The following is a 12,031-nucleotide window of genomic DNA, read 5'->3' as shown; positions in this document are numbered from 1 at the left end:
ATACTATTTATTGTCACATAATTCTGTATATAGTCCCTCAATAGCCCCTCAAACATTTTCCCCACAATTGATGTTAAGCTTACTGGTCTATAATTACCCGGCGAAGACCTAGAGCCCTTTTTGAAAATAGGCACCACATTTGCCCTGCGCCAGTCCCTTGGCACTATACCAGTCATGAGAGACTCTCTAAATATTATGAAGAGGGGGACAGAAATAACTGAACTAAGCTCCTTAAGAACTCTAGGGTGTAACACATCTGGTCCTGGGGCCTTGTGTACATTTATTTTATTTAATTTAGCTTGCACCATATCTACATTCATCCAATTCAGTATATCAACTGATATATTAACAGCACTGGCAGCGGCTACATCAGCTGCTCCTTCTTCTGTTGTAAATACAGAGCGGAAGAACCCATTTAGTAACTCTGCCTTCTCTAGATCCCCTGTGACCAACTCCCTATTACCACTATTTAGAAGAATTTTTTAGGATTTGTTTTACGATCCTTGGCCACCTGCCTTTCATTTTGTATTTTTGCTGATTTTATTATCTTTTTACAGATTTTATTAAGCTCTTTATATTTTACAAAGGCTACAGCTGTACCCTCAGATTTGTATATTTTAAATGCCCTTTTTTTGTCATGTATTGCCCTTTTTACAGAAGGTGTAAGCCATGTGGGGTTTAATTTTAGTCGTTTATACTTCTTACCTGTAGGAATAAATTTTGCACTATAATAACCCAAAGTAGATGTAAAGTCTGAACTATTCTAATGTAACATTATTGCCAGAATTGCTGTTTTTTGGTCACTTTAGCTCCCATAAAAATTGTATAAAAAGCTGAAAAGTGATCAAAATGCTATGTGTACCCCAATATGTTACCAATACAAACAACAGCTCAGCCCGCAAAACACAAACCCTCTTACCACTATACTGATTGAGAAATATAAAGTTATGGCTCTCAAAATATGGTGAAACAAAAACAATTAATATTTTTTAACAAAAATGTTTTCATTTGTAAAAGTGGGAAATCATAAAAAAAAAACAATATAAATTTCTTACAGTAATCGTTTTGACTTGCAGAATAAATGTTACATGTTTTTACCGCACTGTAAACACCGTAATAAACAAACAAACAATGGAGAAATCACCGTTTTTTCCTAAACTAAGTGTTATTTGAGATTTGAAAAACAGCTCATCTCTTGTCCATGGACTATATCTGGTACTGCAGCTCAACCCCAGTAAATTTGGATGAGCTGCAATGCCAGACACAGCCCATGGAAAGGGTGGTGCTGTTTCTCGTAAACAAAGCAGACCCTTTTTCCTAATCTCAGATAAACCACTTTTAGCTCTTAGGCCTTGTCACACGACAGTGAAAAATGGCCGTGTGATGGCCGTTCTTTTAATGGCCGTCACACGGACGTTTTCAGAACAATGTTTTTCATGGTCATTTTGCATCACTGTGTCTCTACATTTTCATCAATTTCCAGTCTGTATGTCCGTTTTTAAGGGCCGTTTGGCATCCGTATTGCATAAGTTTTACATGGCCTTGTGACTGATGAATTTCATTGGTCAGGCTTTTTTTGTCCCAACCCCCTGAAAACACCCAAAGGAAGTTCACATGTTCACCTAGACACTATTTACAGCCTCCCTGTATATGATGCCACACACCTCCCTGTATATGGTGCCACACACCTCCCTGTTTATGGTGCCACACACCTCCCTGTATATGATGCCACACACATCTCTGTATATGATGCCACACACCAGGGGCGTAACTAGGAAAGACTGGGCCCCATAGCAAACTTTTGACTGGGGCCCCCCCCTCTGCTGGGTATCACACAACCCCCCCCCCCCTTGTAGATAGTGCCTCCCTATAGATTCCACCACACAGCGCCCCCCTATAGATAGCACCATACACAGCCCCTGCAGATAACGCCATACAGCCCCCCTGTAGATAACGCCATACAGACTCCCTCTGTAGATAACGCCATACAGCCCCCCTGTAGATAACGCCATACAGCCCCCCTGTAGATAACGCCATACAGCCCCCCCTGTAGATAACGCTATATAGCCCCCCCCCCCCCCAAAAAAAAACGTCCTATAGTTTGTCCTACAAAAGACATGCATCCCCTATCCACAGGATAGGGGATACATGTGTGATCACTGGCAGCGATAAGGAGAACGGGGGACCGAAAGTCCCCCGAAGTTCTCCATGACTAACCTCGGACTTCCGGCGTCTGCGCAGTTCAATAAAAATGAAAGGAGCGCTGGTCACGCATGCGCACAAGCGCGACCGGCGCTCCATTCATTTCTACGGAGCTGCCGACACAGACCCCGGAAGTCCGAGGTTTGTCATGGAGAACTTAGGGGGGACTTTCGGTCCCCCGTTCTCCTCATCGCTGCCAGCGATCACACATGTATCCCCTATCCTGTGGATAGGGGATACATGTCTTATGTAGGAACAACCCCTTCAGTGGCGTCGCGCTGTAGCAGCCATAGCGGCTGCTAGCGGAGCCTGCGGCCATGGGAGGGGGCCGTGCCGGCGGGTGGCACGGGCCCCCTCATGCTGCAGGCCCTGTAGAAGTCGCTACGGCTGCTATAGCGGTAGTTACGCCACTGCGTATAAGTTTGTACGGCGTAAAACTACAGCTCCCAGCATGGCCGGAACAATGGTAAGGATATGCTGGGAGATGCGGTTTCACAAAAAAAATCCTATCACCATCATCTCGCTGCAGATCATACAGTGACTACAATACTGATTAGAGGCAGAATAAACATTTACATTAAGTGACTCACCGGTGACGTCTCAGATTCTAGTTCTTTTCTTCTCCCTCCGGTTCAGACATCTATGATGGATTTCTCCCGGCCATGACCCATTTCTGCAGTTTTCCGTTTAGATGTCTTCAGCTTCTCACTTTTAAAACATTTCTGCACCTATAAAACGAAGTTAAAATTCTCAACACATCTAAATATAACTGTCACAAACACACAACATGTCCCCTGTAGATAGTGACCTACATAGAAGCCCCTGTAGATAGTGCCCACATATGGACTCCAGAGCTGCAAGGCAATAGTGCTAACCACTGAGCCACCGTGCTGCCCTACATATAGCTTCCCCTATAGTTAGTGCTCCACGTATAGCCCACCTCTGTATATAGTGTCTCACATATAGCTCCCCCTGTATATAGTGTCCCACATATAGCCCACCCCTGTAGACTGTGCACTACATATAGCCACCCTGTTGCTAGTGCCCCACAGGTAACCCACCCCTGTATATAGTGTCCCACATATAGACCCCCCTGTATATAGTGGCCCACATATAGACCCCCCTGTATATAGTGGGCCACATATGGACCCCCCCTGTATATAGTGGCCCACATATAGAGCCCCCTGTATATAATGGCCCACACCCCCACATATAGACCCCCCCTGTAGCTACTGCCCCACATATAGACCCCCTATATATAATAGCCCACATAAAGATGACCCCCCCCCCCTCCCCCCCTCATAGATAATGCCATTCACATTTTTATGAGGGGAAAAAAAACAAAAACTTGACATACTCACATTCTCCGGTTCCCACGCTGTTCACTGGCGATGCAGACATGCTCTCTTCTGAGCATGTCTGCAGGAGTTGAACGAGCGTCCTCCAATGACGCTGATTGGCGGGGCAGAATGACTTGCCCCGCCAATCAGCGCCTTCCAAGCATGGAAGCGGCGCGATGATGTCATCGCGCCGCTAGCCAATCAGTGTCATTGTAAGGCACTGGATGGTCAGGCACGGAACATGCCCGGCCATTCATGTATTTGGCTGCCGCTAGCACTGGGGCCCCCTCCGGTGCTAGCGACACCTACAGGCATGAGATGGCCTGTGTAAGGCTCGGCGTCGCGGGCCCCACAGTAGCGACGCTACCGCTGTAGTAGCCATAACGGCTGCTAGCGGCGCCACCGGGCCCCCTCAAGCCCCGGGCCCCGTAGCAGCCGCTACTGCTGCTACCGCGGTAGTTACGCCACTGCCACACACCTCCTGTATATGATGCCACACACCTCCCTGTATATGATGCCACACGCCTCCCTGTATATGATGCCACACACATCCCTGTATATGATGCCACACACCTCCTGTATATGATGCCACACACCTCCCTGTATATGATGCCACACACCTCCCTGTATATGATGCCACATAGCCTCCCTGTATATGATGTCATTCACCTCCCTGTATATGATGCCACATAGCCTCCCTGTATATGATGCCACACACCTCCCTGTATATGATGCCATTCACCTCCCTGTATATAATACCACACACATTCCTGTATATGCCACACACCTCCCTGTATATGATGCCACACACCTCCCTATATATGATGGCACACACCTCCCTGTATATGATGGCACACACCTCCCTGTATATGATGCCACCTACCTCCCTGTATATGATGCCACACACCTCCCTGTATATGATGTACACACCTCCCTGTATATGATGCCACACACCTCCCTGTATATGATGCCACACACATCCCTGTATATGCCACACAGCCTCCCTGTATATGCCACACACATCCCTGTATATGATGCCACACACCTCCCTGTATATGATGCTACACACCTCCCTGTATATGATGCCACACACCTCCTGTATATAATTCCACACACCTCCCTGTATATAATGCCACACACCTCCTGTATATGATGCCACACACCTCCCTGTATATGATGGCACACACCTCCCTGTATATGATGCCACACACCTCCCTGTATATGATGCCACACACCTCCCTGCATATGATGCCACACACCTCCCTGCATATGATGCCACACAGGCTCCCTGTATATGATGCCACACACATCCCTGTATATGCCACACAGCCTCCCTGTATATGCCACACACATCCCTGTATATGATGCCACACACCTCCCTGTATATGATGCTACACACCTCCCTGTATATGATGCCACACACCTCCTGTATATAATTCCACACACCTCCCTGTATATAATGCCACACACCTCCTGTATATGATGCCACACACCTCCCTGTATATGATGGCACACACCTCCCTGTATATGATGCCACACACCTCCCTGTATATGATGTACACACCTCCCTGTATATGATGCCACACACCTCCCTGTATATGATGCCACACACATCCCTGTATATGCCACACAGCCTCCCTGTATATGCCACACACATCCCTGTATATGATGCCACACACCTCCCTGTATATGATGCTACACACCTCCCTGTATATGATGCCACACACCTCCTGTATATAATTCCACACACCTCCCTGTATATAATGCCACACACCTCCTGTATATGATGCCACACACCTCCCTGTATATGATGGCACACACCTCCCTGTATATGATGCCACACACCTCCCTGTATATGATGCCACACACCTCCCTGCATATGATGCCACACACCTCCCTGCATATGATGCCACACAGGCTCCCTGTATATGCCACACAGCCTCCCTGTATATGCCACACAGCCTCCATGTATATGCCACACAACCTCCCTGTATATGCCACACACCCTGCCTGTATATGCCACACAGCCTCCTTGTATATGCTACACACCTCCCTGTATATGCCACACAGCCTCCCTATATATGCCACACAGCCTCCCTGTATATGCCACACAGCCTCCCTGTATATGCCACACAGCCTCTCTGTATATGCCACACAACCTCGTTTCACACGTAAATGCTCCTCCTCGCATTTTGCGAGCCGTCTGAGGCGCTCGTAAATCTTGAGCTGTGCTTCATTGAGTTCAATGAAGAACAGCTCAAATTACGTGGCAAAGAAGTGTCCTGCACTTCTTTGCCGAGGCAGTCCATTTACGCGTCGTCGTTTGACAGCTGTCAATCGACGACGCGTAAATTACAGGTCGTCTGCACAATACGTCGGCAAACCCATTCAAATGAATGGGCAGATGTTTGCCGACGTATTGTAGCCCTATTTTCAGACGTAAAACGAGGCATAATACGCCTCGTTTACGTCTGAAAATAGGTCGTGTGAACCCAGCCTAACTGTTTTTTGTAAATACAATGCCAGGAGCCACATTAACAAGATCGAAGAAAGAGAAGTGATAATCCTAGAAGAGAATTGTGACATAGTGGGGATAAGTGAGACATGGCTGGATGACAGCTATGACTGGGCTGTTAATTTATAAAGTCCGTTAAGAAATGGTTATACTAGTAAGATAGGCGAAGAACCCTTATATGTTAAATCCTTAGATCCTGGATGGTATTGTCTATCCAATATGTACTAAACTGTTTCTGCTCAATGTGGGAATAATATATTAGCCATTATAAAAATTTCAGATACCAAGTGTGGAGTATACCTTCCCTATTGTCCGTGCATCGTCTGTCTCCCTGTGCTGTGGGGCTGCTTCGTTTGACAGCTGCTCCCTGGCGTCATGTTGCCTAGGGGGCCTGTCATATTCTTGTGCAAGTACCATTGTACTATCAGTGCCTGCGCAGTATGACTTTATCAATATGCCCTTCTACGCATGTGCCAGCCGCTGCCTTTGAGTCTGCATAATGCTTACTTCCGGACACCGTATATAGCTTCTCCATGCAACGCATACTATATAGTCTAAGACGAGGTAACCTGACCTTTTATTATATGTTTTAGATTTTCTTTGACTGTTTAACTGCTGTATATAAACTGTAGGTGGTAAATTTAATTTCTACTCTACCCCTGATGAAGCCGTACTAGGAGGCAGCGATATATGTGGGTAGATCTCACATGCTGCAGCTTACATTCAGGTCACGTATATCTTTACTTATATTACCAACCTCATGGTATCATTTCATATATTTTTGTATTCCATCTCTACTATTAGGTGAATTATTTGCATTTGCACTTTATTTGATAGTACACAATATTTCCAACTATTAGTAACACCAGGATAGGCACAGATTTTAGGACATATATTTCTTAGTCTCTTTTATTCAATATACTATAATATTTGTTATGACCCTATGTTCTGCATATAGTGATTACACCTTTTTGTGGGTTGGTGCTGCAGTGGGCCCTGTGCTATAATACACATGGACCATTTCTTGTTTTAGATGTTTTTTTTCTTTGTGTTTTATCTACCATATAAATAAAGATATATTGTTGTGTATTTTAGGTGTGCGCTAATTCGTGTTGCTTTACTCTCAGTTAATGTATGTTAAATCCTGCCTAAAGTTCATACATGATGATATCTGTGAGGAAAATCATAATTTGGAGTCCTTATGGGTGGAAATAAGACAAATATAAGAGGCAGCAAGTCATAATAAAGTAATTACTATGGGGGACATCAACTACCCTAATATAACCACAGAAAAAAAGTGGGTCATATAATAAGATTAAAAACACAAAAAATGTCCATACTCACAAATTGGGCAGGTATAATCCCAACAGGACACAGCCAGGTCAAAAATGAAGCTGAAGGAAAGTACACAGGTGTGTTTAAATAATAATAGCCACTCCCACTAGCCTTGAGTGGAGTGGCGTGTGGTGCATGGGATATGTAGTAAAAAGTAAATGAATAGTGTATAATGTGTAAGTAGTAATAATATGTGTTAAATATAGGGGGCAGTACTGAGTATAGTGAGTGGTGAATAAAGTGTAAAATATAGGGGGCAGTACTAAAAGGGTCAGGAACGTGAGTGATGCATGAAGTGTTGGTGCAGTGTGTAAAACATGGAGGGCTAATGCGTAAATCATGAGGCACAGCCTATATAGCCTGGTAGCAGCCTATTTGTAATGCCATGATAGTACATAGAGCGGGCTGCCCTACTTGCTATGCCAGACCGCAACACACCATGCTCTCCCAGCATTGAAGACCTGGCTGCGTCCAAAAAGTAGTAAATATAATACAAGTAAACATGGAAAATACATGGGGTATTGGTTGTCATTTTGGGCAAAAGAACGCAAAATCGCAATCCTCGTCACGGATCCCCACACTTGCGAGTCCCTAACTGGAACTTTTCTTTCCAAACTTGAAGCTAACCACAGAAAAAAAGTGGGACATATAATAAGATTAAAAACACAAAAAATGGCCATACTCACAAATTTGGCAGGTATAATCCCAACAGGACGCAGCCAGGTCAAAAATGCTGCTGAAGGGATGTACCCCCTGAGGAAGCAACCAAAGATAGCGAAACGCGCGTTGGGGTTGTACTGTGGACCTCTCAGCACGGACATATCGTGAGACTCTCACTTTTTAATGGGTAAGACAGCATCACTATAATTGCTCACCATACAACTACTGTTTTTCCCTATGTCACTATATTTTGGCCAGGTATTTATCCATTGTTGCTACATAAACATTAGGACTTTGAGAACTATCAGTATATGACCCATTTGGGTGTGGTACTCTATATACCTTATTGTATGGGTAGTGAATATGGGTCTGCCCTAATACACCACTCTGTTGTTTAATTCTGTCCTGTGCTGTAGTGTATACCACGGTATTAGTACTAGAGTCTTTTTATGATGTGTTTTTAAATGTATGTTATTTTCTATTAATAAAATTTATATATTCTTGCATACTTAGACGCTATAGCTCTTTTTCTTCGGTATGGTTCTATGAAGTAAAATACAGTAGTAACAGAGGTCTTTACTGTGTACGCATGCTACATACTAAGGGTATGTTCAGACGTTGCAAAATTGCCACAGATTTCCAAATGCATTGTACTGTAAATTGCTACAGATTTTAAAAAATTCCACGCGAAAATATAAACATGCTGCAGATTTTCAAATTTTTGATTTTCAAATAAAATTCCTTAACAGTGGGCCATCCCAGCTCAGAAGCATGAAGTCTCACAGAGAAGTCAAAATCTTGTGAGTGTTGAACTTCTTACGGCTGCATGTGGAGAGAGGACTTCAGTTGAATTTGACTCAGCTGTTAACGGGCCTGAGCTTTTATCACTAAAATAGATTTAAAAATATTATATTTTTCCTAATTATAAATACGTAAGAAAGGTTTTATATTTAGGTCTCCTATTACTTTTTGAGGTTTGCCCAAGAAGTGGTAGGTCCTCTTTAAGGGGACTTCTGTGCCTGACTCCGAAGAACATCAGGGCCAAGAACATTAGTGCAAAAAAAGTTTGATGAACTAAGCAAAAGGTATTATTCTAGAATTTGCCAATTTCACTTGGGGTTGTGTTGGTCGTGTAACCGATTTTAAATTTTCAAACATTAGACGATATGGATTTCGATATATCTCTCCTTCTGACTCTATGTGTTGTGCCTTAGATGTCTCTTTTGTATGTGCTGCTTGGTAGGTTTTTATAGGCACCATCTTTTATTTGTGCACTATTTAGCACACTTATTTGGGGACATAATGGTACTGGCGCCATAATGTTTATAATGGAACAAGTGTAATTTTGTAGGAGTGGACTATCAGGAGGGGCGGTTAAGATCTAATAAAAAATTTGTCATGCTGCACAACTTCCTCGATTGGCGGAGGAGGCTATTTCTAGAGCGTCCCTCAAAATATTTTTTTGAATGGTGGGAACTATGCCTTTATTTTGGTTTCCAAAAAGCTGGTAGCTGGTCATCTATGGTCCTTTCCTATATTACATTGTTGCCATTTCCTCAATACTTTTATTTTTAATTTTTAAATCTCTTAAATAATTTAAGAGTTTCTTCATATTCATTCATAAAATGCTTAGATTCTAATGACATCCGCTCTTTCATTAAAGTGAGTGATGGCAGAAACTCAGGCATTTTTATAGATATAATCTCTATAATTAATGTCCTTCATGTGTATTTTTAAGATACTACCCTTTAAAATAAGCATGCCGTATATTTGCAGTAGTCAGTTCAAACCTTATTCTAATATGTGTTAAGAAGAATTTATGTAATCAGTATTAATATCCTTAATCTCCAGAGGACTTTCTACTCGACTCATATTTCAAGCAAGTTTTTTTCTTATGGTATCTTTTGGCAATCTAAAATGCAGTGCAAAGGCTCATCATAAAATTGTATTGATAGAATATTAAAATTGTATACATGCAGTCATTTAATTATATATAAGCCTGTAACTTGTATTAAATGTAGGCATGAGCAGCAGAAAAGAAAGTATAATGTAGACATAGCAGTGAGCAACCTAACAAAAGAGTATCAAATGTGACTTGATGATGTTCATTTTCTATGTTATCATGCTCTATTCTGAGCTCCGTCAGCAGTTCCGTCAGATTTGATTGCAAGGATAACGCTGTATGCAAAATTACGATGGAACCCTGATAGACATTGCAATCCAATGGGACCCACCAGGTGCCGCTATGAATGGAAGTCATGACGCAAATGTAAATATAGCCTAATTAGTTCCAGTACTCAAGATAGCCATGCTTCAGTTACACATCTAGATATCCCACCTACAATTTTTATTTACTTTATTCATTTTTGGGAAATTTTAGATCGCAAAGTTAAACAGGCCATACACATGAGATAATTTCTCTCAACTCTACCACCGATCGAGTGTGTATGTTTATTTCAATGGGGAAAGGGAAATAAACAACTGGCAGACCCTTCTCTCTCACAATTGTCACATTGAGTTCGTGGACCCACTGGGCTGTACTGCCTTGACGGTATGGCAGCTGGCCAACAGGACACGGGTAACAGTCTATAGTCGTATAGGGTGCATGTGGCAACTCGGACAGTAGCAAGGCAGGCTTGGCTGGGACTAGGCAGCAGGCAGACGTCAGGCATGATGTAGCAGGACAGGCGTGATATGCAGCACATCAGACAAAAATGCACTGGTTCAAAAATCCACGACAGGTACCTGTGTCTCCATCATAGCGGTCAGGAAGTGGCAAAGAAAAACAGGGATCAACACTGCCAGGAGGTGTAGTCTGAGGATCAGCACTGCCAGGAGGTGTAGTAGGAGGAACGGTAGCTTGTGCCTCCTGCCGACGTGCGAGAGTGTTCAAGGCCTGGAGGAGTTGGTCCTGTCAAGACCGGAGGTCCAGCATATCCGCCCGCATCTCTTGTGATGTCATCTTGGTCTTAGATCGACCAGCGGGTTCCATGGCCTGAGCATACTGTCACGTTGGGTTTGTGGACCCACTTGGCCGTACTGCCTTGGTGGTATGGCAGCTGACCAACAGGGCGCAGGTAACAGTCTATAGTTGTTTAGGGTACCTGTGGCAGCTCGGACAGTAGCAAGGCAGGCTCGGCTGGGACTAGGCAGCAGGCAGACGTCAGGCGTGGTGTAGCAGGACAGGCGTGGTATGCAGCAAAGCACGACTACAGCTCAGCACGGCACTTGACCAGGATAGCACGGGATACAGGATACAGGTTACGGGAAACACTGGGAACTGGAAGACACTAGGAGACCATTTGCATAGACAAACTTTGGGTAAGACAACACCGCTCAGGCATGGGAGGAAGGGAGGAAGGGGCTGGGCCCTTCTTATAGTCCAGGGTACTCATGGGATAATTATACATTAAAGTCCGGTGCGTGTGCTGCCCCTTTAAGAGCGGGCACGAGCGTGTGCGCGCACCCTACGGGACCCGGCCGAGGTGAGCGGAAGTGAGCGCTGGCCTCTCCTGAGGAGGAGACTGGGGCCAGCGCTCACAGACCCATGGCTGCGGCCGTCAGGAGGTGAGTGAGCCTGACGGCCCGAGGCCATGGACAGGACAGTATCCCCCCTCTTACGCCCCCTCTTCTTGGGACCAGAGCGAGAGAGAAACTTCTTCAGAAGGGTAGGAGCATTGAGGTTCTCCTCTGACTCCCAGGACCTCTCTTCAAGAACAAACCCCCTCCAATCCACCAAGTAAAAATTCTTTCCTCTTACTTTCTTGGTGTCCAAGATCTCCTTAACCTCGAAGGTGTCTGAAGGACCGCTGAAGGCAACCGCAGGGATAGGAGTCTTGGTAAAGTGTCCAAAAGAAAAAAGCGTGTGGAGGAATCCTCCAGCTCACCTGACACACTCCTGTGTGTCGTTGACAGCGCCCGGTTCCCCGTGTCGGCACACGGATTCAAATAGACAAAATGGGGGATAGGAGGTAGGATC

This window comes from Rhinoderma darwinii, chromosome 5 (assembly GCF_050947455.1).
Source record: "Rhinoderma darwinii isolate aRhiDar2 chromosome 5, aRhiDar2.hap1, whole genome shotgun sequence".
Classification (NCBI taxonomy): Eukaryota; Metazoa; Chordata; class Amphibia; order Anura; family Rhinodermatidae; genus Rhinoderma; species Rhinoderma darwinii.
This window is presented reverse-complemented; position numbering follows the sequence as displayed.